At 38.4% G+C, this 27,136-nt stretch overlaps 1 long non-coding RNA gene across 1 annotated transcript in view; it reads left to right on the forward strand.

Moving 5' to 3' along the window:
- The window catches only part of LOC122810233, a 1,589,896-nt gene that overhangs the window by 1,004,914 nt on the left and 557,846 nt on the right, over nt 1–27,136 (forward strand). The gene's annotated exons all lie outside the window — the stretch shown is intronic.

Consider the following 27,136-nt stretch of genomic DNA (forward strand, 5'->3'; position numbering starts at 1 on the left):
GAGAACTCCTTTGGTTCCACGGGCCTGAAGAGTTTTTTCCAGTGAGCCACCCAAGAATCAGGGGCTGTGGATGCTGTCCCAAACAGCAAGAGTGAAGGCGAGATATGGAGAACATAACATAAAGAAGTTATGTACTCACCATAATGGTCCATGTTTGTTGTCCTTGATCTCGCCTTCCTTCTTGCATCCCTCCCTCCTTCCCCTTCCTGGAGGATTGAGAGGAATTCCTTGTTTTATGGCTATACTGGCTGGGTTTCCTTTATACCAATCTACTACTATTACTTTGGTGAAGGGATCACACCTTTATATGCTGGTATCATCAGACATGTAAAGTAGAATATATCTCTTATCTATTTATATGGTCTAGTGTTGGGTTATCACAAATGAGATGTGGGTAAGTACCACTAGGTATGCTGAGATAGGGGCTAGCCTCAAGCCAGTAAAAGCTCTCGAGCTATGGTATACGCCCGAGTTGGAGCCGAGGATTGGCTCTGAACCCAAACAGCAAGAAGTAAGGCAAGATCAAGGACAACAAACATGGAACATTATGGTGAGTACATAACTTCTTTTTTTCTGATTGTCTTTTTAATAAATTGCACAATAATATTCATAATCTCATACAGTTTCTTTAACACCAACCCTTTCTCATTTCCAGTTTTTTAATTATCCCACTATCTTCTTTAATCTTCTTATCCAAATATGGTGAAACTCTTTTTTACCTTGAACAAAATACTTTGTTTATAAAGTAATCCTTTGATTTTCTCTTTATTTGTATATATCTCTGTTTCTTTTATATAATAAACATGTTCATTTCTTTCTAATAACTCTAATGCATTGTTTTGTAATGCCATATATTCGAGGATTGGCTCTGAACCCAAACAGCAAGAAGTAAGGCAAGATCAAGGACAACAAACATGGAACATTATGGTGAGTACATAACTTCTTTTTTTCTGATTGTCTTTTTAATAAATTGCACAATAATATTCATAATCTCATACAGTTTCTTTAACACCAACCCTTTCTCATTTCCAGTTTTTTAATTATCCCACTATCTTCTTTAATCTTCTTATCCAAATATGGTGAAACTCTTTTTTACCTTGAACAAAATACTTTGTTTATAAAGTAATCCTTTGATTTTCTCTTTATTTGTATATATCTCTGTTTCTTTTATATAATAAACATGTTCATTTCTTTCTAATAACTCTAATGCATTGTTTTGTAATGCCATATATTCATGTTTTTCTTTTTGTTTTAATACATTCTCCCATTTTAAATAGTGTAATTTATATTTTTCTTTAAATATTAACCACCATTCAGACCAAGTCAGATAATCTCTCATAGTTAGATGTTACTTCCACAATATGTATTATATTTTTCTTGCCTTTTTCATACCAATTAAGCTCATTAATCCTTCTAATCCCTTTTCCAATTTTATATATTCACTATCTTCTTCAGTTTCTATCCATGTAGCCATATGATCTGAAAATTCTGTCTGAACTCTAGCTTCTATTTTAAACTGTATATTATCAGAAATAACAAAATAATCCATTGCAGATCTGTTATTACCTCTTCTATATGTGTATGTATTTGAATTCCATAACCTTAAACCTCCACACCTCATAATTTATTTCATAACTTTCTTATCCGTTTTGTCATTCCTTTTTATTTTTCATAGGTAACAGAATATTCTGCTATTATAATGTTCATATTGACTACTGCATAATCAAATATTTCTTTAAATAATTTAGCCTTCCCAATCTAACTAATCTAACATCTACTATAGAAATACCTGTATTATATAGTATTGCAACCCCTGAGCAAGTTTAATTTCCTATATTCTACATTATGCCTCCCTTCCACAAATTCTCTGTTTGTACTTCTTATCTTTTATTAATCCCCTAATATCTTCTAATACAATCATGTCTATCAATTATTACACCATTTCAAAGTACCTATTCAAACTTTTAATACTATTAACTAACTGGTAATATTCTAAAATTATTCACCTCTCTTCTTCTTAATCTAAATTAAATTGTTTTATTGCTCTACCTATTTCGCTTTTTTAACTTTCAAAGTCAAATCCTGTATCTTCCTTTTTTAATCATTTACTCTCTTTCCTGTAGAATTTTTTATAACTTTCCAATCAATTTCCTTCTCATCAGTTACATCTGACTCTAATTCAGACCCTCCCTCTTTGAATTCATTTACTTCTATATTTTGTATTTCCAAAACATCTTCTAATTGATTTCTGTCATGTAAGTTTAATTCCTTACATTCTTCTTCATTTTTATTTTTCACATTAAATTCCTTGTCACCCTCTACCCTTAAATTTTCTACCTTTTCACCTTTGTTAATATTCCATCTTCTAGCATCATGACCAAAATTCCCACACACATAACATTTTTTATCACAATTATCCATGAAATGTCCTTCCATCTCACAAAAAACATGTTTTTGTTGACCCCAATGTTTAACTACTGTTCTGTTTCCGTGCACATTTGTCATACTTGGGATATGAACAATTTTAGCATTTTCTATTTTCAAAATAACATTGCATTCCCAAGTCCTAATCCATAAACCTCTGTTTTCAAAAAAATTCACAATACTTTTTACTTCAGAACAATTTTTTTAGCAAATAATCTTTTACAGTCACTTTATCAGTCTGTACGAAATTGTATATTAACTTTCTTTTGAGTGTGTCGAAAAACTGCTTGAATCACTTATTTATTCCATGGAAACACATCTTTTTTTTCTTTATTCAAAAAATAAGTCACACATGTCTTATTTTTAATAAAAATAAAAGCTCTTACCTCCTGAGCTTTTGTACCCAAGGTACAACAACTGTGTTCAAATCTCATACCTGTCCAATGGTTTCTCTTCTTTACCCTATATATGTACTACAACCCTCTGTTTCTCCACACTTTCTTTCTTCTTCTTTTCTTTTTCTTTCTCCTTTTCAGTCCTTCTCACAACATCCATAAACTAAATCTTCTCCATGCTGGTTTCATTTTCCTCTCTAATCTGCTCCATTTCCTCTCTCCAGACAATTCATTTCCACTCTCAAGATCCTTTTCATTGGTTAACTGCTGCAGTAAATCATCCCTCAACCCTCCCGACTGGAGGGTTGTAACTGCAATCTCCTCTGACTGCCATTCCTGTACTTCCAAAGCTTCAAACATTTTGGTTTGAAACAGTTCCTCTGAATCAGGGTACAAGCCCAACATGCAATTTTCCTCTGACACTTGCCTCAGCTTCCACACCACTCTTCTCCATGCGTTGCAACTCTCTCCCGGCCACCCCTGCCCTGGGAATGAAGCATCTGCACATCAATGCTTGTTGACTGTATGGACCATAAGCAGTTTAGCAGTAGGGGAAGTTCCCCAATGTGTTGGCCAGATTTCCCCTTCTTCTTTCGGCTTTTCCCGGTTAGGGGTCGTCACAGCGGAACACCTGTCCGCTCATGATTGGCAGTGGAGTTTTACGGTGTCGAGTTGCCAGCCTGGCACCCAACCTTCCACAGAAGGCATGCGCATGCATGGACTTACACCAAGGGCCAATTTAGAGCATCCAATCTACCTGCAGCATATCTTTGAGATGTGGGAGGAAGCTGGAGCACATGGAGGAAACCCATGCGACCACAGGGAGGACATGCAGACTCCGCACAGAAGGCACCCCAGCCAAGGATCAAACCGGAGAACCTCTTGCTGTGAGGGGGCAATGCTAACCGCTGCACCACTGCAGCCGCCCCTTGGCCAAATTTCCCCTATTGTATAAAATGCCATATTGGCTCTCCTCTAAAAAGAGGCTGCTAGTCTAGTAAGATTAACCCGGTCAACAGATGATAAATAAAAAAAATAAATAAAATAAATGTGTCTGTGTCAGATGATGACTATGCAGCAGCACTGCATGCTCAGTAGGAGGAACCCTTACACAGATCCACAAAGGGTAAATAAATAAATTAATAAAATATGTATGTATACATGTAAATGTGTATATATCTGGATTTATGCCAGATGATCGAATTTTAGGAAACTCAAACTTCATATGGTAAAGACCATATGTATGACTTTCTGAAAGCTCAAAACGTTTGTATGGAGATTGCAGTACAGTGGGTATCAATTAATTTTCCCTTTTCCCTACTGTAGTGCAATGTTGGTGTCAGTATATATAATTTGCAGGGGTGTGGGCAGACTGAGGGATTGCCCCCTACAAAAACATAGAATGTTATGTTGTCCTATCTTGCCTTCATTCTTGCTGGTTTGGTTCGGAACTGAGCATCAGTTCTCACTCACCCTATTACTAGAACTCGAGAGTTTCCACTGGCTCGAGGCTATACCCTATCCCATGATGCCTAGGGAAGATTACCCAGATCTCGTTTGCAGCTAAACTAGATCAGGTGCTTCTCAATAGGCTCAGGCTAAGTGAACTTATATATATATATTGTTCTGTTTTACTAATTGACTGTGTTTTAGGTTTCACAGTAGTGAATCCCTAAGTTTTTCTTGCTTGTGTGCTTGTTGTGGCTGGCCGTCGCTTTCGCTAGGCCTACATCTCCCTGTCCTGTCTTTTCAACTCTAAAACTTAAAACTTAGCATACCTGTTTGAGTTAGAGGGTTCATCTTCTTTCCTCTTCTATCCGTTTTAGTTAGAGGACAACTTTTTCCTTCCTTTACCTTTTTTCCAAGAGGTTTCATCGTTTGAGTTAGAGACATCTCCTCTGGTTAGAGGGGATCATTGTTTTAGTTAGAGATCTCTCCTCTAGCCCCCTTTTTTCTCCCTGATTGAGTGCTTTAAAAAAATAAACAAATAAATAAAAAAAGGTTGAGTAGAAGCTAGATAATTACCTTCTTGTTTAGTGTGGTGTTTGATAGTTTTTTGCTAGCATTATTATCTCTATCTTTCACATAGTTCCTGGACAATATTGTTGTGGTTGTTGTGTCGGTTGTTACTATGTCCAAGGAAGGCAGAGAAGTGAAGCTGTCTGACTTCAAAAAATGCGACTCCTGTACTCAGAAAATGTCCTTAACAGATGGACACACTAATTGCGTCTACTGTTTAGGTGTGGTGCACCTCCAAGTCTCATGTTCAGTATGTCATGGTTTCAGTTCCAGGGTAGTGCAAGAACATAGAAACAAGCTGATGGTTAAGGGACTGCTTCCGTTTGCTGAGGCTCTCAAAGGGAATCAGCTATCTTCAAAATCATCTCCCAGTCACCAAAATCAGACAAATCTACTAAAAGTAAAAAACACAAAAGTGCCACCAAAGCTTTGGAACTCACTTGTCCTAGAAAAAATGTTAGAGATTATGAATATAAGACTGAAATTAATTCTTTTTTAAATATGCTGAAAGATAAAGCATAGAATAAAAAGTTTGCTTGAATATATGTATAGAATTTAGCAATGTAAAATGTGCATTCATACTATATGTATAACAGACAGGCTTCTCTTCACAGCATCAGAAAAGCCTAACAAAGCAATATTGGAAAGCAAGTATCACATGCTTTTCTCATGTTTGCAGAAGAAATATCTAAACTCAGCAATCCGTGATGTTTTTTCAATAGGAACAGCTTGTACAGATGTTTCCTTTCAGATTTCTGTTAATGGCATCCTCACATCAGCAAAAGTGCTTACACGTAAATCACAAAAGGACAATAGAAAAGTCTAAAAACAGACATTATGTGACTTCCCACAGAAGGCCAAAAAAGATATCAAGAGAAAATAACAAAATCTGTGTGCGTGACTAGCACTCTATATAACAACTGTAAGTAATTCAGTTATGTGAGAAAGGGACAGAGAGAGGTATTTTGTAGAAGTCATCATTCATATCTGTAATGAAGAAAAACTTTGTAAATATATGCTACAAACTAACAGAAAGAGTATGTGTCGTTTGTTATAAAATAACTTATCTGTGACTGTGCTTATAGCTGCAAAATATATTTCTTTATCAGTGTGCAGTTTGAAAGGCTTGGTGCTTTAAACAGACTACAGATGGAGTCATGCAAAGCTCTGTGTCACTGATTCAGCAGTAAACAGCCAGCAAGACTGTGTGTCTTAAGAAGACTTTGGATCCAGCACAACATAGAAGCAGAGTGCACAAATACATTTTTCAGTGGTGACCCTAATGAACGTTCCTAGCCTGTATCCAAAAACAGGGGGAGTGAGTGGGTAATGCCTTGTATAAGGTCACTCCTGTAAAAGCACAGTAACATAACGTTTATGTGAAGTACTTCAGATTTCTACAGTTTTCTACAATTTGCAGCAATAATATAGTTTATAGATGTTTAAATCCAGTGAGACTGCAGTGCAGGAAGGAGAGCAGTGCCACAAATTATCCAAAAAAGGTACAGTACAAAGTTGTAAGACTGAAACTGCCAGTTTTGCTGTACCAACTTCACAAGTGACTACAGAGACTTTTCAACCATCTACATACAGTAAAGCAGCCTGGCCATCTGCCTCTCTGTTGACTGGTAAGAAAATTATTCTGTGTTACATACAGTATGAATGCCATAGAGGTAATAATAATAATAACAGAATGAAATGTATATACAGCATATTAGCAAATGTAAAACCTTATTAGGGCAAGTTAATAGTAAGGCATTATGCACATGGATTGCAAGTTAATAGTAAGGCATTATGCAAATGAATTACAATATTTGACTGGTATCTGAAACAAAATTATGTGTGGTATAGAAATGTTTATTGTGTGTACAATGTCATAAAAATACAGTGCATGCCACTATTCACAGGTTAGATTGTACAGACAAAAATTTTAATGGTAAAGAACCAGAAAAAGTTAATATGCTGACATTATATTCAGATGTTAGACAGTTATGTTCTGTCACCAGATGTAAAAGGTTTATTTCAGAGTTGCAACAACAGTCAAATCAGTTACTGATAGCACCTCTGGTACATTTTGTTACAAAAGAATGTAATAAACTTCTAAAAGACAGACAAAATGAGTTCAGGAACCTTAGACAAGTTATACATACATTTTTTCAAAAGTGCATAGGAGTTTTAGACCATGCAGCATTACAGGAAACTCTTGAACAGCAGTTGCAGGATAAAGAAAATACTGACTTTCTCCATACGCAGCTAATCTGTGCAAAAGAAATATATTTTATAATATGTTTGTGTTTTGAAAATGGTCAAGCATATGTGGTAGGACAAATCATTCTTAAATGTTTTGCTTTCATTCAGTTAAAGCAAGACATTTATCAGTAGTACAGTAAAATAGACCATATAACTGCTATTCTAATAGCATAGCCAAAAGGTACACAACCATTTTAGTGTATAAAAATTAAATAAAAATAGTTACACTAAACTGTTCTAGTGCATAAAATCAAATGAAAATAGTTAGTAATAAGAGTAAAGATTTAAAGATACAAGACAGACATGCATGTATGTTCTTTTCATCTAAAATACATCTGTTACAATGCACTAGAATAACAGGCAGACAACAGCAAATATAAATAATGTAAATATAAACATATGTTAAGCTAATATCTATTTTGTTTTTTAACAAAAATAAATAAAATCACAGATGGTATTAATCAAACAGTTTTTATAAAATTTATAGCAGGGCAGTTAAATAAATAAATAAATAAATAAATAAATACTGAAATCTATGTAAGCTAATTGTAAAATAATGTCTATTTATGTAGTATACATGCATAGTTATGCAAATCACAATCAAATTAAAGGAAAAATGCAAAAAAAATTAACTATGGTTTATAGAGTATAACATGTGAGCTCAGACCTTCCTAGACTGGATAAAATAGTTACAGGAAAGGTTGAAAAGATAAAATAAACAACAAGACTGATTGCCAGACAAGTAGCTTGAGTTTTTCTAAAGCAACGTTATTAAACACTAGTTGTTAAAATGTTTACAGGCAACACTATTTGGTAATTGTAATAAAATGTCACAATTGTGCATAGATGTCACTGATAATCTGTTTGCAAGTAAATGTTAAAAGAAAAAAAAAACTCAGTTGCATCAAGTACAGCCAGCAGATGGGCTATAGTATACATACAGTTCAAATCAATTATGCAAAAAGATATAAATACCTACTAGTAGTAGTAAACAGCAAAAGCTTTATAAAAATTATCAAATCAGACAAAAGTTCATAGTTTATTAGTAACCCAATAAAGCAAATGTATAACCAAAGTGTTGGGGTGGTATACATTCTATTCTCACAACATAAAGCAAATAAACAATACTGCAGTATACTACAGGGGGAGGGGCACTCTCTCAGTTTTACACTGACTGTATAAGCAGTACTGCACAAGGGTCTAAAATAGAGCTACAGAAAGAAATAATGTTTCATTCCTTCTTGACAATACTCTTTTAGGGGGGAAGGAAAAAACAGGTATTAGTGCATAAGAAATACTGGTAAACAGATTAAATCTGAAATTCCACAATATTTTATGTTAGTTATTATTGTATTGTTTATTATTAAATTGTATTTACAATCTGTTAAACTGTAAAGCTATACACAAGATGATTTAAAATTGCTTTATTACAGCTATACAAGAGAGAATAAAGATATGTAAAAAATTGAACAAGAATGGTCACTATTTTTAATATGTTTTTGACAAAACAATGTTGGTATGTTTAATTGCTGAGTATGTAGTTTAAAATAACAGGCCATATGCCTTTGGTGCCAGTTCCACTAGATATTTGTAATGAGACATAAAATTTTCCAATATTAATGTTATTAAATTTGTAAGATTAGACTAAATGTACTTTACAGTCTTTGTATGTACAAATGCAGAAGAATTCAGTACATATGATAGTCTTTGCATGTACAAATGCAGAAGAATTCAGTACAAATGAAATTAATGTAATAAATATGTGTGAAAAACCATGTTTAAAAAAATGGGTCCAGAGTACCTACTAGATTGAAATGCATGAATAACAAACAGTCTGTATAAATACACACTGTACAGGATACATTGTAATAAGTTCAAACGTAATTTGTCAAGTTGTAATATTATCACTGGTTTTAAGTTGGAGTCTCATTACTGGTTTTTGGACCATCATTTATCTGTGCTAGTATTGGTTATCCCAGTTTAAAAAAAATATATTAAAATATTGTATTCATACAACGAATGGACTAATATGTAAATAGCATTCTTTGGTGTATACTTCACTGTCAAAGTGTATGGACAGTTCAGAACTATAACCACAATGTTATGGTTAAAATGACATTGAAACTGTATATTTTCAGTAGTGTATAAATGCTTACAGTAGCACATGGTTCTTGTCTCTTATAGTTAATTCAACAGTTGCAAAGAGTTAATGGAACAGTTCCAGGTCATAAATTAAATTCTGTGATTGCAAAAGAATAAATTAATCAAGTTAAAAAATAAGACTAAAACAGACACTGCCCATAATTGATGAAATATTTCCACAGAATGGTATGCAAAAGAAAAAGTTGTTAAATACATTCAGCTTTGGTAGTAATTCTTGATATAATTGTATTAACTATGTAAAATTGCATTTTGACTTGTATCAGAAGAAGACTAAAGGTTTTGTTTATTGATGTGTTTTCTATATAGTGTGATCAAAAATACATATCAGTATAAAGTGTTTGGAGTATGTTTAAAAAAAGAGAGAATTGTTAGAGATTATGAATATAAGGCTGAAATTAATTCTGTTGTAAATATGCCGAAAGATAAAGCATAGAATAAAAAATTTGCTTGCATATATGTATAGAGTTTAACAATGTAAAATGTGCATTCATACTATATGTATAACAGACAGGCTTTCCCTTTACAGCATCAGAAAAGCCTAACAAAGCAATATTGGAAAGCAAGTATCACATGCTTTTCTCATGTTTGCAGAAGAAATATCTAAACTCAGCAATACATGATGTTTTTTTCAATAGGAACAGCTTGTACAGATGTTTCCTTTCAGATTTCTGTTAATGGCATCCTCACATCAGCAAAAGTGCTTACAAGTAAATCACAAAGAGACAATAGAACGTATAAAAACAGACATTATGTGACTTCCCACAGAAGGCCAAAAAGAAGATACCAAGAGGAAATAACAAAATCTATGTGCGTGACTAGCACTCTATATAATTGTAAGTAATTCAGTTATGTGAGAAAGGGACAGAGAGAGGTATTTTGTAGAAGTCATCATTCATATCTGTAATGAAGAAAAACTTTGTAAATATATGCTACAAACTAACAGAAAGAGTATGTATCATTTGTTATAAAATAAGTTATCTGTAACTGTGCTTATAGCTGCAAAATATATTTATCAGTGTGCAATTTGAAAGGCTTGGTGCTTTAAACAGACTACAGATGGAGTCATGCAAAGCTCTGTGTCACTTCTTCAGCAGTAAACAGCCAGCAAGACTGTATCTTAAGAATACTTTGGATCCAGCACAACATAGAAGCAGAGCACACAAATTAAAATAAATTTTTCGCAAAACAGATCCAGACTAAAAAGCAAAGCACCAGGACTTGGAGACGTCTGTAGAAGCCAATATAAAAATCTTTATTCGACACAAGAGCTTTCGTGAGTAACCCCACTTCTTCAGATGTCTAATTCATTTTAAAAACAGCTCTTGGTCTAAATTTACACCCTCTTGGGACACATGATTAAAACCAACCAATACATTGTTCTAGTGTGAACAAGCACTTTCAGTTTCAAGCAGCATTCCACAAGGTACATGCCATTAATGGAGTACCGCACCCACAGACTGAAAAAAACATGTTTAAAACATCATGGCATGATGTTTCCTACACTTTAACAGCACTCTGGGATTATTTACAGGATTTTAAATATTTTTATATGTAATTCCAGACTCTGACCACATGGAGCCTAGCATATTGACGTGTTTTGGATAAATCAGGTTGCCACTCACTATCCCAGAAATCATTGTTTGGCTCAAAAATGTTACATCATGCAGGCCTCCGTTTGCCTAAAGCTCCTATCATTTCATAGATGTTGCATGTGTACAAAGTACAGAGTAAAATAGAACAGTGTAAGTAACATTCCCTGCTGCTGAATGACTACTTAAAAACAGAAACAGTGTAAATGTCACAGAACACACTCAAAGTGCTGTTTACTGCTGCCTTTTTTTCTAATTTAGTTTAAATGGCACTAATTTGTGAAACAATGAATTCCAGTCCATTTACTTCTTCCCTCCCCCGTAGCACTTAGCTTCCCTAGCTGTCAAAGTCCTGAGGATAATTTGACCTGGTAATTCCATTGATTGGCAGATCTCAGCAGGGTGTTTGACTAATGTAATTTAATCTTTGCTCTAGCATTTCCTTGTTAGAGGGGACATTTTTTTTGCTGTACTATAGCCATGGCCTTACTTGACTGCATTCACATCCAGTTTATGTAGCAACTCCTGTAAGGTGCATTGACATCCAGTTTATGTAGCAACTCCTGTAAGGTCTTGCACTAAGGAGCTAAAGAATAAAACATTTATACTATGAACCAGTTTAGATCTTTATTAATTTAAGTGTTAAGGTATCACTTCATGCTTCCACCTTGTTAAAAATTTAAATTTACATGTGCAAAGTGTGTTGGAATGCAGTGTTTGCCTACATATGTTTTACTCCACTGGTTGGTTTGCAAAAAAAAACTTTTGTATTGTCCCTGGATTTCTCTTTGTACATACATACCACATTGCTATATTTTCCCCTTCTTTTTTCTTATGTCCAGAAGTCACATCACAAAGTAACTTTTTATTTTTCTTTTTAAATAAAGGACAAGGTTAATTTACCTTTAATCAGATAATGGATGCCACTGCAAAGGATCACTGTTGAAATATTTGTGCACGGACAAAATTCCTTACTAAATCTATTTGCCGGCCTCCAGTGCAATTGGTGCTATGGCTGTAATATACTGGTGTATTTGCTCATGCCTTCCAAATATCAAGGGCCGGCCTTAGCTGAAATGGCGCCCTAGGCGAAGTACTGCTCTGGCGCCCCTTAAGCCCCACCTACACCGAACTCAAGGAACACCCCTATTTGAGCCATGTCCACAGATGGGTCACTTCCACAAAACCCACTCCAGTTCTTTCAATGTTTAAATGCATGAAAAAACAGTCATACTGTAACAGACACCTTGTAGTGTAGTTGATTGCAATTGAAGGCTGAATCCTCCTTAACAAACCTGCTTGATCTGTTGCTAGTGTAGCGTTCACACAGCCAAATAACAGGTGCTAAAGCCATGGTTTAAAGCTCAGTGCCACAAAATGTATAATAGTACCCTTTGGGAAGTCACTCACCCTAGGACATGACCTCATTGATAGCATACCCTTAACGGGAGAAGAAGTCGGGATTTGGGTATGCATGTAGATGGTAACCTGGTTTTGACCAACATGTGTCCAAGATAGTAAGGAAATTATTCCATGTTGCTCAACCTATAAGCAAGGGCATGCCATGTAGGTCCAAGGAAGTCATTGTTTCACTGCATTCGGAACTCATCAGGCTCATAATTGAGTACAATGACCTCTTTAATTTGTACCTGATTAGGCACCTGTAACAAATGAAATGTCTATAAAGGTTTTTCACAGAAAGAGTAGAGGGTGGAAACAACATGTCCTATGCAGATCGCCTCACAGCCCTATCTCTATATTCTGTTTCCTACAGACTGTTGAAAAGCAATCTATGCCTGGCATACAAGGCGTCCTTGAATCCTACTATGATGGACCTTTTGCATATCTAGAAAATGAATAAGATTCAAATTACTTGATCTAGGGATTTAAACTTCTCTGCTGACTTAAACAGGATATGTTGAAGGGACAGGTATGTGTCTCACAGAATTTCTCTTCTCTGGAACAGGCTTCTTATCTATGTGAAGCAGAGCTTTTCCCTAACCCTATTCAAGAGAAACCTGGATCAGTAGATGGGGAATTAGAAATACACCCTGGGTCTTGCACCTATGTTTCTTGTCCTAGTTTACATATACACCTTAAAATAGCCTTTAAGGCATATAAAATTCTGGGATACAATTTGCATGCTTGGCTAGGCTTATAAAGGACCCAGTGGTCATTATCTTAGTATGCACCTATTAACTTATAATGAGTGTCTCATGGAACTTGGAATATATATGTCCTAGACCAAACAGCAGTCTGATGGTATTTTAAATTGGCATTGCTCTGTCTCACCAGTTCATCTATCAGGAAAGGATACTCCACTGATTTTTTTATAGGCCCCATATGTCATACACTTGTTATAAACACTGTCATGATTATTAGCTCAAATATTCTAGACTAAGACCACTGAAGAACATCTAAAGGTAAATAAGTCATTGTCAAAAATAGAAATAAACATTAACTGCAAAATGGGCAATGTGCTGTTGTTTAGTAACTATAAAAGGCTTAAACTAGTACCTTCAGACTCAGCTGCTTATTGACAATAGGAAGCAATTGAGATTGTGTAATGGGGTAAATATCTTTGGAGATGGTTAGACAGCCATCCTTTCCTTTGCTGACCATGTAGAGAAAGCTCAGAACTATGTCTCATAATTGCTGAGAATTTGCTCCAGAATATAATACCTGCTAATCAGACTAAGTAAAGTCTCACTTGAGAAATTAATACCCATCCCCCTACTAGATGTGGGTATGGCAGTGGTTGTCTCAAACTTTAAATGGGTACGACTATGCAATTTCTATTATCACAGTCATCTCCACTACAAATACTTTGGAACTTCATGACTATTTCTAGGTTCATGCAGCCGTTTCCAGGAAGGGATCACTGCTGTGTTACTCTTTCTAGACCAGCTGCACCTTAAATGTAATCTGCTTTACAGAAACAGTTTCAGCGAGGCACCTAGTGCACACATTTTTGAGATATTATGTACATCTTCCACTTCCTTGTTATTCTCAAAGCTATACCCAGAACAAATCATCATATCAATAAAATAATTTCAATCTGCTCTGGTTCCACAACATTCTCTTTATTTTAGCAACCTTAAAGGCATTGTAATTTTCCAACCTTATTTCCTAGATGCTCTCAGTTAACACCAAATGCATACTCAACAAGATCATTTATAAAACACCTATTTGCTGACTTACAATGAAATTTGCAAGTATCATTACAGATGTGTTACATGACACAACCTTTTAGAATTATTTTTCTTGACTTGTCATGCAACCCTGTGTCTCTCTGTCTTTCTGGCTGCTTGCATGTCTGTTTTCCTCTGTCTCAACCACAAAAAGGCCCACATGCAGACACTGAAACTCAGGTACATGCACATGCGCGTAAACACACACACACACACACACACACACACACACACACACACACACATTTATGTATGGTCTTTGTGGTGTTTTGGAGTACGACAGATTCCTTGTTGTGTGCTATGAGGAAATGGTGTGAATAAGCACTGGTATGGAAGTATAACACTTTATTGTGCACATTTCCAATCACTATCTCATGTTTTGTCATAAATAATCCTATATCTAAGGTTAAACATAACGATGAAGTCTTTCTGTGATTCTCATTAACAGCTGCATCCTACAAGGCATGTTACATCAGCGTGTGGAAAGAAATTCACATTAATTATTGGGACTATCAAGCCTACTGCTTGTTTCAAAGGTGTGCAGGAAAACTGGAGAAAATAGTATTTGTTAGCTTATCAAGTCCTAATAGTTCACTAAAATCTGCAAAATGTTAAGGTAGACAATTTTATTATATTCTTATTGTAGGATTTCACAATTAAACAACTGACAGTACAAAACAATTTTGGAGTTTATGTAGGTCAGAGGTGAGGTTCATGAACTAGAAACATTAATATTGTTTTACCATTTCATTTTGAACATATATCCATTCCAAATTCATTAAATGTTCATATCAAGTGGCCAGAAATGTTTCTGTTAAATTTATTATTTTCTGGTATTTGCTTGCATTTTAATAGTTAGTACTGTTGTCTTCTTACAGCTTTGAATGTTGACTTCTAAACTGGTATCATTTGATACACAGTCAAAACTATAATTTGGTCTGGTATTTTTGTCTTCATATAAAAATGTATTTATTATTGTATTGTGAATTACATGCAGAAAACTTCAATTTCACAATAAAATAAGCCTAGAGTGAACCATAAATATTGACTGTGCAATACTTATTGGTTTAAATAGTCCCAAACGTAAATAACGCTGTCACAGTACAGGCATGGGGGTAAGGAGGCAGAGACACTAATCAGTCTATAACAAGATTATGTATTCCCCATTCTGAAGGAGGTATGGACTTCATCAAAATTAATTACATGTAAAGATCCATAGAGAGGATTGCATACATCTGTGCTGACCTCACAAGATAGAATAAAGTGAAAGTTTTAAAAGATGAGGATAATAAGTCTAAAACAACTTCCCTGTTTACTAGCAGAAGTGTCAGTGTTAAGCAGGAATGGAAATCAAACCAGAAGCTTTGTAAAGTGAGACAACAACATCTCTAGATCTAGTCACAATCAATTTGTTTATAAGGTGTGCAATATAGAAAAGCTTTCTTAGGACTCTGGGAACATGTTGGTCAAACGTTAGGTCACTGTACACAGACGTTCCAATATGCTAAACAGTGTAGTCAGTTCTCCCACTTCTCCAAGGGCATTATCATGATTTTGACACCAGTTATTGCTTGGGACAATAACTCAAAGAAAATGGATAGCCAGGAGCCCAAACAGCTGAATGTATAAGTTTAATCCAAAGTTAAGTGCTTTCTTTCCTGTACAGATAAGGGATTTCCTCAGAACAATATTAAAAAATCAAAACATTTTCTACGTATAACCCAGCCTTTTATAATAAACCCCTATTAGTACATAATTAAATCTTAAAGAAACCTCATCAATTTAGTCACTAAAGTCAATATTAACCTAATACAAACAATAAAAATGTAAAATGCCACAATCAACTTGCATTTATACAATAATTTATAAGCTTGAAAACAATAAATATTAGATATTAACCTAATATATGTTTCAATTTTAATATACTTGATATAGAAATTGATTCATTAATTCCCGGAAAATTTTCCAGGAATTAATGAATCAATTGCTTGGGGCAAACCTTTCTGGATGATGGTTAAGTCATTTGGGGATTCAGTAACTGTTCCTAGCTTGCAGTCATCTCCAAATTAATTGGCCAAGGCCACTTGGTATTTCCTTTTACTTTTGAGATGTATATGCCAAGCAGAAAAAGGATCTGTACCGAACCCTAGGGGACTCCATTGGTGACTGGTTTCTTCCCCTGTTTTGATCCTCTGCATCATGTGCTCAAGTTGCCAATCCAGCTAGTGATGCAAGTGTTTGAACCTACATTAATCATTTGTTGTACTACACCTGAGTAGGGGATTTTGCCAAAAGGCTTGGCCAGGTCAAGGTAATGTGGCTGTTTTACCTTCATCCATTGCTTTGGTAACGAGAGTAAAGCTTAAACTTTGCCGATGATTGAGCCTTTCACACTTTTCTCTGGACTGGTTTCGAACATTTTTAGGGCCACGCATATGTGTATACATTCTTTGATTCACCTTCATGATTATATTAAATTATATTCCTTGTACAATACAGCACCATTGTGTTTTATATTTGTAGTTTTGAACAGTCTTATAGTAAGCAATGAAACAAAATGTATGAACCAATGACACTACCCATTTCAGAAATTTTCAACCATAAAAGGCCACTCAGACTTCTGGCATTACAACTCACCAATATCAGTAAACATGCAAACTCTCTGCAGAAGTAAGTCATCTAAATAATTCCACATTAAAGGGATCTATCACTAATGAAGAGGCCATTGCTAGGAAACAACTCTATATTTCATCGTTTCATCTACAAATAAAGTGGCTGTTGCCCTTGACGAATAAATTGTCTCTGTTAAATTAAAAAATGATAAGCTAGCAATTTTTGCAATAGGGAATGGATGGCAAACTGATAACAGGTTCATAGTTACTAGGTAGCTCCTCCAAAGGAGGACATTCACAGGACTGCAGCATCCACTCCCTTTAAAATACAACACAGTACAGTATCAGTGATCCATTGGCATAATGTGGAAGTAGAATCCACAGCCTTCTGCATCAAAAGTAAGGCTACTACCTGTTGTGGTACTAACAGTGCAAACAGAGGTGGAATAAGCATCACTAAACTACTCTTCTCCAGAAGCTCTCAGCAAACTTTATTTAACATTTTTTTACCAGGAAAGTTCAACTTGCAACAAAGCCAGTTTTCAGCAAAGGCCCAGGGAGAAATGCTCCAGACACATGTCATTGTAACAGGGGAGGAAGGAAACCAGAGCAGCCAGAGAAACCCATACAAACACAGGGAGGACATACAGACTACACACAGAAGGCACCCCAGTCAAGAATCAAACCAGAGAACCTCTTGCTGTGTGGCAATAACACTACCAATGCACCATCCACTTGACACAACTAGATCTCTCAATTTTACAGCAGAAGATATCTGGAGCAAGCCAAAAATTGGGGGGGGGGGGCAAAGGCCCAAAACCAGGGGCACGTTTTAAATATTGCTTGTATAATCTTAGAACATTGCTAACATTATGTTTTGTAGCCATGTGCTTCCAAAAAAAGATAGGAAGACTAAACCTTAAAGGGCTATCATGATTTGGTGAATTCCATCCTCACTGATTTGCCAGAAAACCACAAAATGTAAGAGGAACAGACAAAAAGTATAAGCCAAGTATAATATTCTGTGAATATGTAGACAGCTGAGAGCTATGGACTGAACTTCCTGAATATGACAAGTGCTGATGTGGGTAGAGAATGCAGGCTCCTGCACGCAAGGTATAGGGTTTAAGCCTGGGTTAGGTCTAACTGCCTGTTATACGTAACTGGGACATTTTACACACACACAGACACACACACACACACACACACACACACACACACACACACACACACACACACACACACACACACACACACACACACACACACAGAAATCTCTCCTTAATGGTGAGTGACCAGCAGAAGCATTGCACATAAAATCTCTCCCTAACATTGGGAAAGCAGAAGCATTACACAAAATCTCCTTAATGGAGAGGAAGCATTGCACATAAAATCTCTCCTTAACGTAGAGGAAGCAGCAGAAGCATTACATACAAAAATCTCTCTTGCGTTTACGTTACTGTGCATAACAGAAAATCAACTTACTGAGAGGCTAGTTGTAAAACAGAGAAGGAGGCAAGAGAAAGCAGCAGCATAACAAGCAAAATATCTCAAGCAGACTATAGTTATTTCAGGGCACTTTTTTACCTTACTTTAGACAATTATCGACCACAACATGTTTTGTGTGCATAACTGCAGTCATGATCTAGCTAGCCCTTTTGTTACACTCGTTAAACTGTTTATTGAGTTTTGCATAAAAAAAATAAATAAAACAGCTTAGCGAGTGTAAAATGAGGGTTAGGTAGATCATGATCAAACAGTTATGTACACACAAACACATACACCTATCATTTGTAGCAATAAAACAAAATCTGTTGCCATTACCAACCAACCAAGACCACGTGCACGTGTTTCTATATACAGCCGGGAAAGCAAAAAAACAGCAAGTTGTACAGCCGTATTCTAACTAAAGAAAGACAAAGCAGAAGAAATTCAGCTGCAACTTTTGTGATTTAGGCAGCTGGTTTTAAAAAAAAAAAGATGACTCACCAATTTAGCAGGCTACAAAAATAAGCTGATACAGGCTTCGCACAACAGGTTCCTTTTGAAAATACCGCGTACTGGAAACACCAACAAGAAAATAACTTCCCTTAGCTCCTGCAGCTCTATTTGAGCACTCCAAGGCTGGGGGAAGGACAAGGCAGCTGTGACATCATAGAATGGGTGGGTTTCATTGTTTGACCGAGAACCAGTGGCCGGCCATGGTGATGTCACTTGGGGGGGGGGGGGACTGTTAAAAAAAAAAAAAATACCTCCACTGCCTGGCCGTGATGATGTCAGTAATTTGGGGGCTCCAGGAAGCTTAACTGAAAAGCGAGACAATGTTTTTGAAGGGGAAACCATCCCTGTACGCTAAGGTAGGCTTGTTTTAGAAAAATCAGGGGAATTTACATTTTGTAAACGATGCTTTGTTGTTCGTTTATGCAGGAAGGTGTAAATAGGGAGGAAAAAGGCACAGAAGTTGAGGAATGCAGTTTAGAAACCCGCTGTACTCCTTTAACTAAACTAGAAGTCTGAACTATATGTATACACTTCTGAAAGCCTATTTGTAAAACATGTAAATTATGATTCAAACTCCCATAACATTTCAATTCACAATTACAGGCACAGATTATATCTGCACATATTCACGTGTCCCAAGAGGGTGTATATTTAAACCAAGAGCTGTTTTTAAAATGTACTAGACATCTGAAGAAGTGGGGTTACTGGAAGACACCAACCTCACAGCAGAGGGGGTCCACAAAATCAGGGTGACAGAGATACGTTCTCTGGCAGACCCTTCCAGTGGTCCTGAAAGGAGGCCCACCTGCCCACCTCTGGAGGCAGTCGGGGGCAGACTGTCACTGTACCCAAAAGCTGAACATCACTCAAGACAAATGGGTACAGTTGATAATATCCAGAGGATACAACATACCCTTCTCCACCCCACTGGGCAATATCTTCTCAACATTTTCCGATTGCAACCCACATTCTGGGGAGATCCAGTATGATAGCGGACAAATTTAGCAGAGCAATTCTGATGCCCCATGAGTGGTCCCTGAAACAGGAAATTGCAAACCAGATTTTTTGCAAGTGGGCCCAGCCTTATTGCAACCTCTTTGCCATGTCCATGAACACCAAATGCAGCAGCTACCTTGCCCTAATCCCTACTCTGGGGGAGTCACCAAGGGATGGACTTGTTCACGACTGCCCCCCAGGATTTCTTTATGCCTTTCCCCCATTTTCTCTAATACCCAAAGTTCTACAGAAAGCCAAATTGTTGAGCTCCAGGTTAATTCTCATTGCTCTGTACTGACCTCGTCAAATCTGGTTCCCCTTCCTATGGCCCCATCTCTAAGAGGAGCCGTGGATTCTGGACATGGTACCAGATCTTCTGACTCATCAGTCAGGAATGCTCCATCCTTCTATCCAAACCCTCAAGCTCACATCTTGGCTGCTCCACTTCCAATCTTAGCCAGACTTCCAGACATATCCCCTGCAGTACGTCACATTCTGGTTTCATCTCATAAGACAACAACTAGAAAACTGTATGCTAACAAATGGAAAAGGTTTTCTTGTTGGGCTTCCAGGAATTACATAGAACCTTTTACAGCCCCTGTAAGTAAAATTTTGAATTTCTTAGCAGAGATTTTCAATGAAGGTGCTGCAGCAGCTACCATACAAGTACAATTAGCCGCCATATCTAACTACCACATAGGAGACATGGGATCAAAAATAATGTCTCATAGATTGTGCAAAGCCTTCCTGAGAGGTACTTTTCTACTAAGGCCCCCAGTAAAGGAACTACCACCTCCTTGGGACCTCAATTTGGTACTGACTACTCTAATTCTATCACCTTATGAACCAGCCTCCTCTTGCGAACTAAAATTTTGGACCTGGAAACAGTCTTTTTAACAGCCATTACTTCAGCTAGGAGGGTTTCAGGGCTCCAAGCTCTGTCCATACACCCTCCCTATCTAGTTTTCCACAAAGACAGAGTTTCTCTTAGAACAAATCCTTCATTCCTTCCCAAAGTATGTTCTGAGACCAATTTGAATCAGTCCATTGACATGCCTGTCTTCTTTCCAAACTATGGCAACAGGGCGGAATATAAGCTACACCAACTGGACATCCCCAGGCAGTTATGGTTCTACTTGCATAGAACAAAGGAGTTTAGAAAATCTGATCAGCTGTTTGCCTCCTTCTTGGATAACATAAAAGGTGCACCAGTTTCTAAAGTTACTTTATCAAAATGGCTTACTGACACTATTACCTATGCATATAATTCTCAACATAAACAATTGCCAGGAAAGATTAGGGGCCACTCAACAAGAGCTATGTCGACCGCCTTTCAGGCCAGATTACCTATGGACTCAATTTGTGTGGTAGCCACATGGGTCAATCCTCATACCTTCATCACTCATTACAAAGTAGATGTGTCCTCGTGGAACAGGGCTTCCTTTGGTTCCACTGTTCTGAAGAGCTGATTCCCTTAAGCCACCCAAGAAAGAAGGTGCTGGGGACGCTGTCCCAACCAGCAAGAATGAAGGCGAGATAGGACAGTATAACATTAAGAAGCTATGTACTCACCATAAAGTTCCATGTTTGCTGTCCATGATCTCGCCTTCATTATTGTGCCCTACCCTACTTCTCCCAACCTTCGCTCCTGTAGGATCAAGAGGAAATTTTTATTGGTGTAAAATATTCTCTGCTTCCCTTCTGGACTCATGAGTCATAGGCTAAGAATTGTTACCTTTGTTTTTACTATATGGTTTCTAATATGTTAGTAATCTGCAAACAAGATCTGGGTAATCTTCCCCAGGCATCATGGGATAGGGTATAGCCTCAAGCCAGTGGAAGCTCTCAAGCTCTAGTAATAGGCCGAGTCGGAACCGATGCTCGGTTCCGAACCCAACCAGCAAGAATGAAGGCGAAATCATGGACTACAACCATGGAACGTTATGGTGACTACATAACTTCTTATTTTTGCTGTTTTGTTTCATTCAAGTTTATGTGTATATGTATAGTCCATCTGCAAGATCGCACAGTACCAGGGAAAGTACATGTTGCCCAACCTCAGCCACAGTATTGTAGTGATTTTGACCTACTGTTGCTCAGCTTTTGGACCAAATTGTGCAGACAAAACAGCTTTTGACTGCTCCCACTGTCAACCAAAGTGAATACTCTCCATTTATCTACACGATAATGTAACCAGGCTGGAGAAAGAGGGGAAACTGTCCCAGGCACAAAGTGTTTGGGGGTGCAACTGGCCATCCATCATCCCGATTGCTCTTTATTGCAACACTGGTGTGTCATACATCTGGCAACCCGGTTGAAGTGCCAGTATAAGGAAAGGACACATTTTTTTTTCTTTATTGCTATTTACTTGAAGAGCTGAGAGAGTGGGGCTCTATTTCATGGGACCAGCACAGGGCACTATGTTGAACCAGCTATTCTTCTATGTCTATGCAAACACAAGTGCATTTAAATTTATCTGTGAATGTTAGAATGCAGAGAGAAAGGAGGAATGAACTAATGCATTTACTGAATGAAACTTTAGACTGAATTTACTGGAGAATCATGGTACCCATGAACCTGCATGGGTTAAATTAGATTTATTTTTATTTAAAAAAAATGCATGGGTTAAATTATATTTATTTTTATAAAAAATAAAAACTGTTGAGTCTAAAAGTATAGTCAGTTAATCAGAAGCAAAAATTGCATAGTGTGAGTTGAAATTTAGACCATTTGGCAGTGCTCATTATTTCTTTCTAATTATATTTTGTGTTTTGAATGCTTAGTAGTAGCTAATGTTGCACATGCGTTGCTCACCATCTGGATTGTTTCTAGAGGCATAGTCTGCAGGAATGTTTGCTTGACTATGTCAGTATGATTACAATAACCTACTTGATAATTGTTAACAGTCTTATCTTGAAGGTTTATGACTATGTTCCAGTTTACCAGACTCCAGTAAAACATTTTGTAATAAATTACTCCTATTTTTAATGAAATGGTGAATAATCATGACCCAATCCAGATAAGGTCCTTAATTGCTAATGAACTTTATCCTGCCATGTGCCTGATTCCTTCAGTCTATACTCAGAATCTGTGTGACACTGAGATGGTCAGTTAAGCAGACAGTACTACCAGGTCAGTACTGGGATTTGACTTCAGTGTTTTTACTTATTAACAGTTTGTTAAAATGAAAAATTGGAGTCCTGCAGAGTTCAATATGTGCCAGTGCTGGAACATTAAACATATAAGCTTTATTAGCTGTGACAAATGAGTCCTGAAAAACTCTCATCTATAATAACAGCAACACAGGCAGATACTATGGCTGCTAACTGTGCATGAATTTGTTAATTTGTTTAACTAGGTAAATGAACATGTACTCTTTCCAACCATGACCTAGGCCACATGAGTAATACAGTATGGATACTTTAAAATAAACAGTCACTCAGTATGTTTTTGCAATGGGGAAAAATCAGACTTCATAGAGAAATACATCTGTCAGTTTAGTTCAGATAATTTGGACTGTGGTCTGCTGCCAGCCTTCATGCTGTAGTCTGGGGGATGATTCCCTCAGTCTCCATTTGCCTAGTATGAGAGTGAGCCAGTCACTTAATCAGAGTTTTTACCTGGGTTATTCCTGAAGAAGAGGCTTATGCCCAATGGGTTTATACAGTTAACAAGTAATATATATATATATATATATATATATATATATATATGTCTGTATATATCCCACACAAACATTAAAATAACAGGCAGACTCCACACAAGCAGTAAAAGGCTCAGCATTGAACCCTGAATTCTGAAAGTATGAGGCAGAACCTTTAACAACTAAACCATTATGCTATACATTCATCATCCTCCCCTTGGATACTGCATTATCGTATGTGTAGTATTTCTTGTAAGATGCTAAACCACTCTTGTCTTTCTTCAGCACTTAGATTTTTGCAAGCAGATAAGGCATTTACCTTTTTCATTCAGTAAGGAATCGAGTGGGAGAATTTGACTTGACCAGCCTGCTGTCCAGCTTTACTGGGAGGAAGAGGGATTCAATGCTGAATAATTGCATTCTAGAGAGACTGCAAGCATGGGAAGATGAACAGTCATATCTCCTGGGACAAACATGCAAATCACTACTGCACATCTTGGCTTGTCATTGCAGGATTGTAGTATAATGGCGGGGAGTAGGTGAAGCTTCCCAGTGACTAGATCTGCAATCTTTGCACAGGAAAGGAGGATGGGATCAGAAAATATTTCTGCATGTCTGTTAAAGCATAAAAGGAGGTTAGCTCCTACCTCTTTGCTCTCTGTAAGAAGCAATCCAGGATGCATAGCAAACATCTTAGCAGTTCCCTGTAAGTGGTAGCAGGGCAAGTTGTAATTGCAGAACCTTTTTGGTGACAGTAGAGAGACATTTCCTCAATTGCCTAGAACAATCAAGTCTTTTTCATTTTCATCATTAGATCCTTGCTGCAGTAGCCTTAGCTATACAGGTTACATCTTGCCCAAGATATAACAGCCAGCTAGTTTCTAAAGCATAAGGGCACCTTCCATGTGCCCAAAGCATTGACAGGTTGAGCTAGAGTGGAAAAAAGTCAGTAGTCTGGGAATCCGGCCCTTCTGAGGTTTCCTGCTCCTGTTATGGGGTTTTAAGGATCAATGGTTCGCTAACATTTTTATACATTGCTGAACAGATAAATTCCCTTGGGGGATAATACCATTCACATTTAATTTTATGACTAAACAGTACTTTATTTAAAGAAATGTGTGCTGTGTGTTTATTGCTAGGACTTAACCTATTTTTGTACTGTCATATAACATTTCTGTCAGTGGAAGTAAAGTTGATTTTTTTCTTATTTTTAGAGTCAACTTTTGATGTGATGATGTCCTATCTCGCCTTCATTCTTTACTGATGGGTTCGGAACCGATCCTCGGTTCCGACTCGGCCACTTTCAGAAGCTCGAGGTCTCCTAACTAGCTTGTGGCTTACTCCCTATCCCATAATGCTCAGTGGAATTCCCCAGATCTCATTTGCCACTAAAAAGATTGGCCGTTTTCTCAAATGGCTCTGGCTAAGTTTGATCCTCTTTCTTCAGTATGTAACTATTTAGTGTGTTTCTTCCTTAAATTTGTGTGCAAGTACCTTAAAAGTACTTTAGCTAAGTTAATCACAGTCTAGACTGTGTCCGCTGCTTGATTTTGATCTCTGGAGCCGTCATTTTTCTTTTAAGGCCTACAGTCCACCCCATCTTTATTCCTGTGTTATTGACATTTTTACATTATTATTTTTACTATTATTAGGATTATTCATAGATTAGTATTTTAGGTGTGTGTGTTGTTTAATAGAGTTCAGCTTGTTTAAATTAGAGAGCGACTCAGCCATTTTTACTTGATCCATGCTTCAAGAGCTATCAAGTGTGTTTTTGTAGTTGAAACTTTTATTGGTTAATCTTTAGATTGTAAGGTTTGTTTTTCGTATAGTGCCAAACCTTATAATCTGAAGTAGGGACTTAATTTGTCAGCAACCTGTGGGTCTTGGATCCGATATCGGATCTGTGCCGGCAACTTGTTTCATAGCCAATGGATCCGAGCTCCTAGCTCCTCCCCTCACCCATAATCCCCTGCCAACCCTCCATGACCTCAGATCTAGTTTGCCGCGCTTGTGAGTAGCTGGATTTTCAGAGCTCTTAGCGATTTGTTAAGATAAGTGTATTTTCTTCCTTCTTTTCTGTCTTTAGATTTAAAACAGTGTGTAAGTGTTAGGTTCCCTTTATTATTTGTACTTTTTATATAGTTTTTTCCCTCCCCTCACTGGTTGTTAGTGAGTGTGTGTATGTTAGTGTTTTGGGGCCTGTGTGCTTGTGTAGTACTTTTCTTCCCTCCAGTATGACAGAGGCCCCAAAAGCCATTTTTTCAAAATGTACCGAGTGTGGCCATAAGCTCTCCCCGGCTGATGGCCACACTGCACGCTCGTGCCTTGGGGTTGAACACCTCTCCTCAGGCTGTACCATTTGTGCAGCGCTCAACCCCAGGGCACTGAAAGAGCGGAGGTCGAAGCTGGTCCTGGCGGGACTTTTGCCCCCGGACTCAACTTCGGCCCCCGCTCCTCCCGTGGCACTACCACAGCCTGTGGTGGTAGCCACTCCTGCCCCCCCTTCCTTCGGCCAGGACTCAAACTCCCGCTAAAGCGCCGGAGGACAGGGAGGCCAGGAGGGAGAAACGGAGGGAGAAGCACCACAAGCGGTGGGCCGAGGCCTCTGCTTCGGCCCCGCCGGCTAAGCGGGCTTCTCCCTCCACAGCTTCTAGGTCTCCTCCTCGTCGGCTCCAATCTCTTTGTTTCTCCCCAGGACCCGAGAAGGAGGAGGCCTGATCTCCATCGAGGTCATCGAGGCGGCATTCCAGGCCTGCCTCGGTGGCCTCATCGAGATCGACTTACAGTATGTCAGATGCAGACTTGGACTGGATGATGCGAAGGTTCATCCAGGCCCAGCTGCAGATGGGAGTGCTCTTGCTACCCCCCTTTGGGGGGGAGCTCGACACCCTTTTTTGCTCCGATTGCTCCTTCTCCGACCCGCTTCCCGGGTTTGGAGCATTCAGAGCCGAGCAGCGTCGGAGCTGGGGGTGGGTCAGCGCTGACAGTACTTGGTACTTCAGATCCGACCCTGCCCTCGAGTCTGTCGGATCCGACCTCTCGGAGCCGTGGGCCGAGCTTCGGATCCGAGGGTTTCAGTGTGCCTTCGGCTCCATCCAGGTCGGAGCACACTGGTCCTTCGGATCCAACGGTCTCGGTGCCGGCTCCGATCCCAAATGGGAGTCGGCTCTCAGAGCCCAGGGGGAGCGGTTCCCCCTCGGCCTTCGATGTAGTGGAGAGAGCTCTGTCGAGAGCATCCGGACCTCCGGCCCTTGTCTCGGCTCCACCCTGCACTCCCTCTCTGCTGGGCCAGGCTTGCATCAGTCGGCCACCGGGACAGCCTGCTTCAATGTCCCAGGTTGTACCATTGGAACAGGATGTTGCTGGCGAGACCTCCTCGGACAGCCCCCCCCAAGGAAGTGCCTCGCAAGCACAAAGTGTAAGAGGAGGCACGTGAACTCCCCTGAGTCCTTAACCGAGGACACGGACTTGGATGAAGGGGAAGGCTCCCCAAGATCACCCCCTGAGGATGTCTCCTTTGGAGACATTATGGAAATGCTTAGGATCAGAGGTGGGTGGTCTGCCGCCAAGGCTTCCTCCGACGAGTCCATGTTTCTGGAGGCATTCGAAGCAGGCCCGTGTACCTCTTGGGTGTCCCCTCCGGCTGACCCCCTGGTGGACCTTATTACCACCAGGGCGTGGAAGGACCTGGACACCGTGGAGCCAGTACCTAAACGCCCGGACAGGATACTGAGACCCCCCCCCCACAGACCTGTCCTACTGGAGCAAGGGTCCCCCAGTAGATGCCATGTTGATGGCGGCAGGCACGAAGAGGGAACTAGCTCAGGAGAGCCCCTCGGTCCATCCACCG

The sequence above is a fragment of the Protopterus annectens genome, chromosome 8.part1 (assembly GCF_019279795.1).
Source record: "Protopterus annectens isolate FY-2018-M chromosome 8.part1, PAN1.0, whole genome shotgun sequence".
NCBI classification, from domain to species: Eukaryota; Metazoa; Chordata; order Ceratodontiformes; family Protopteridae; genus Protopterus; species Protopterus annectens.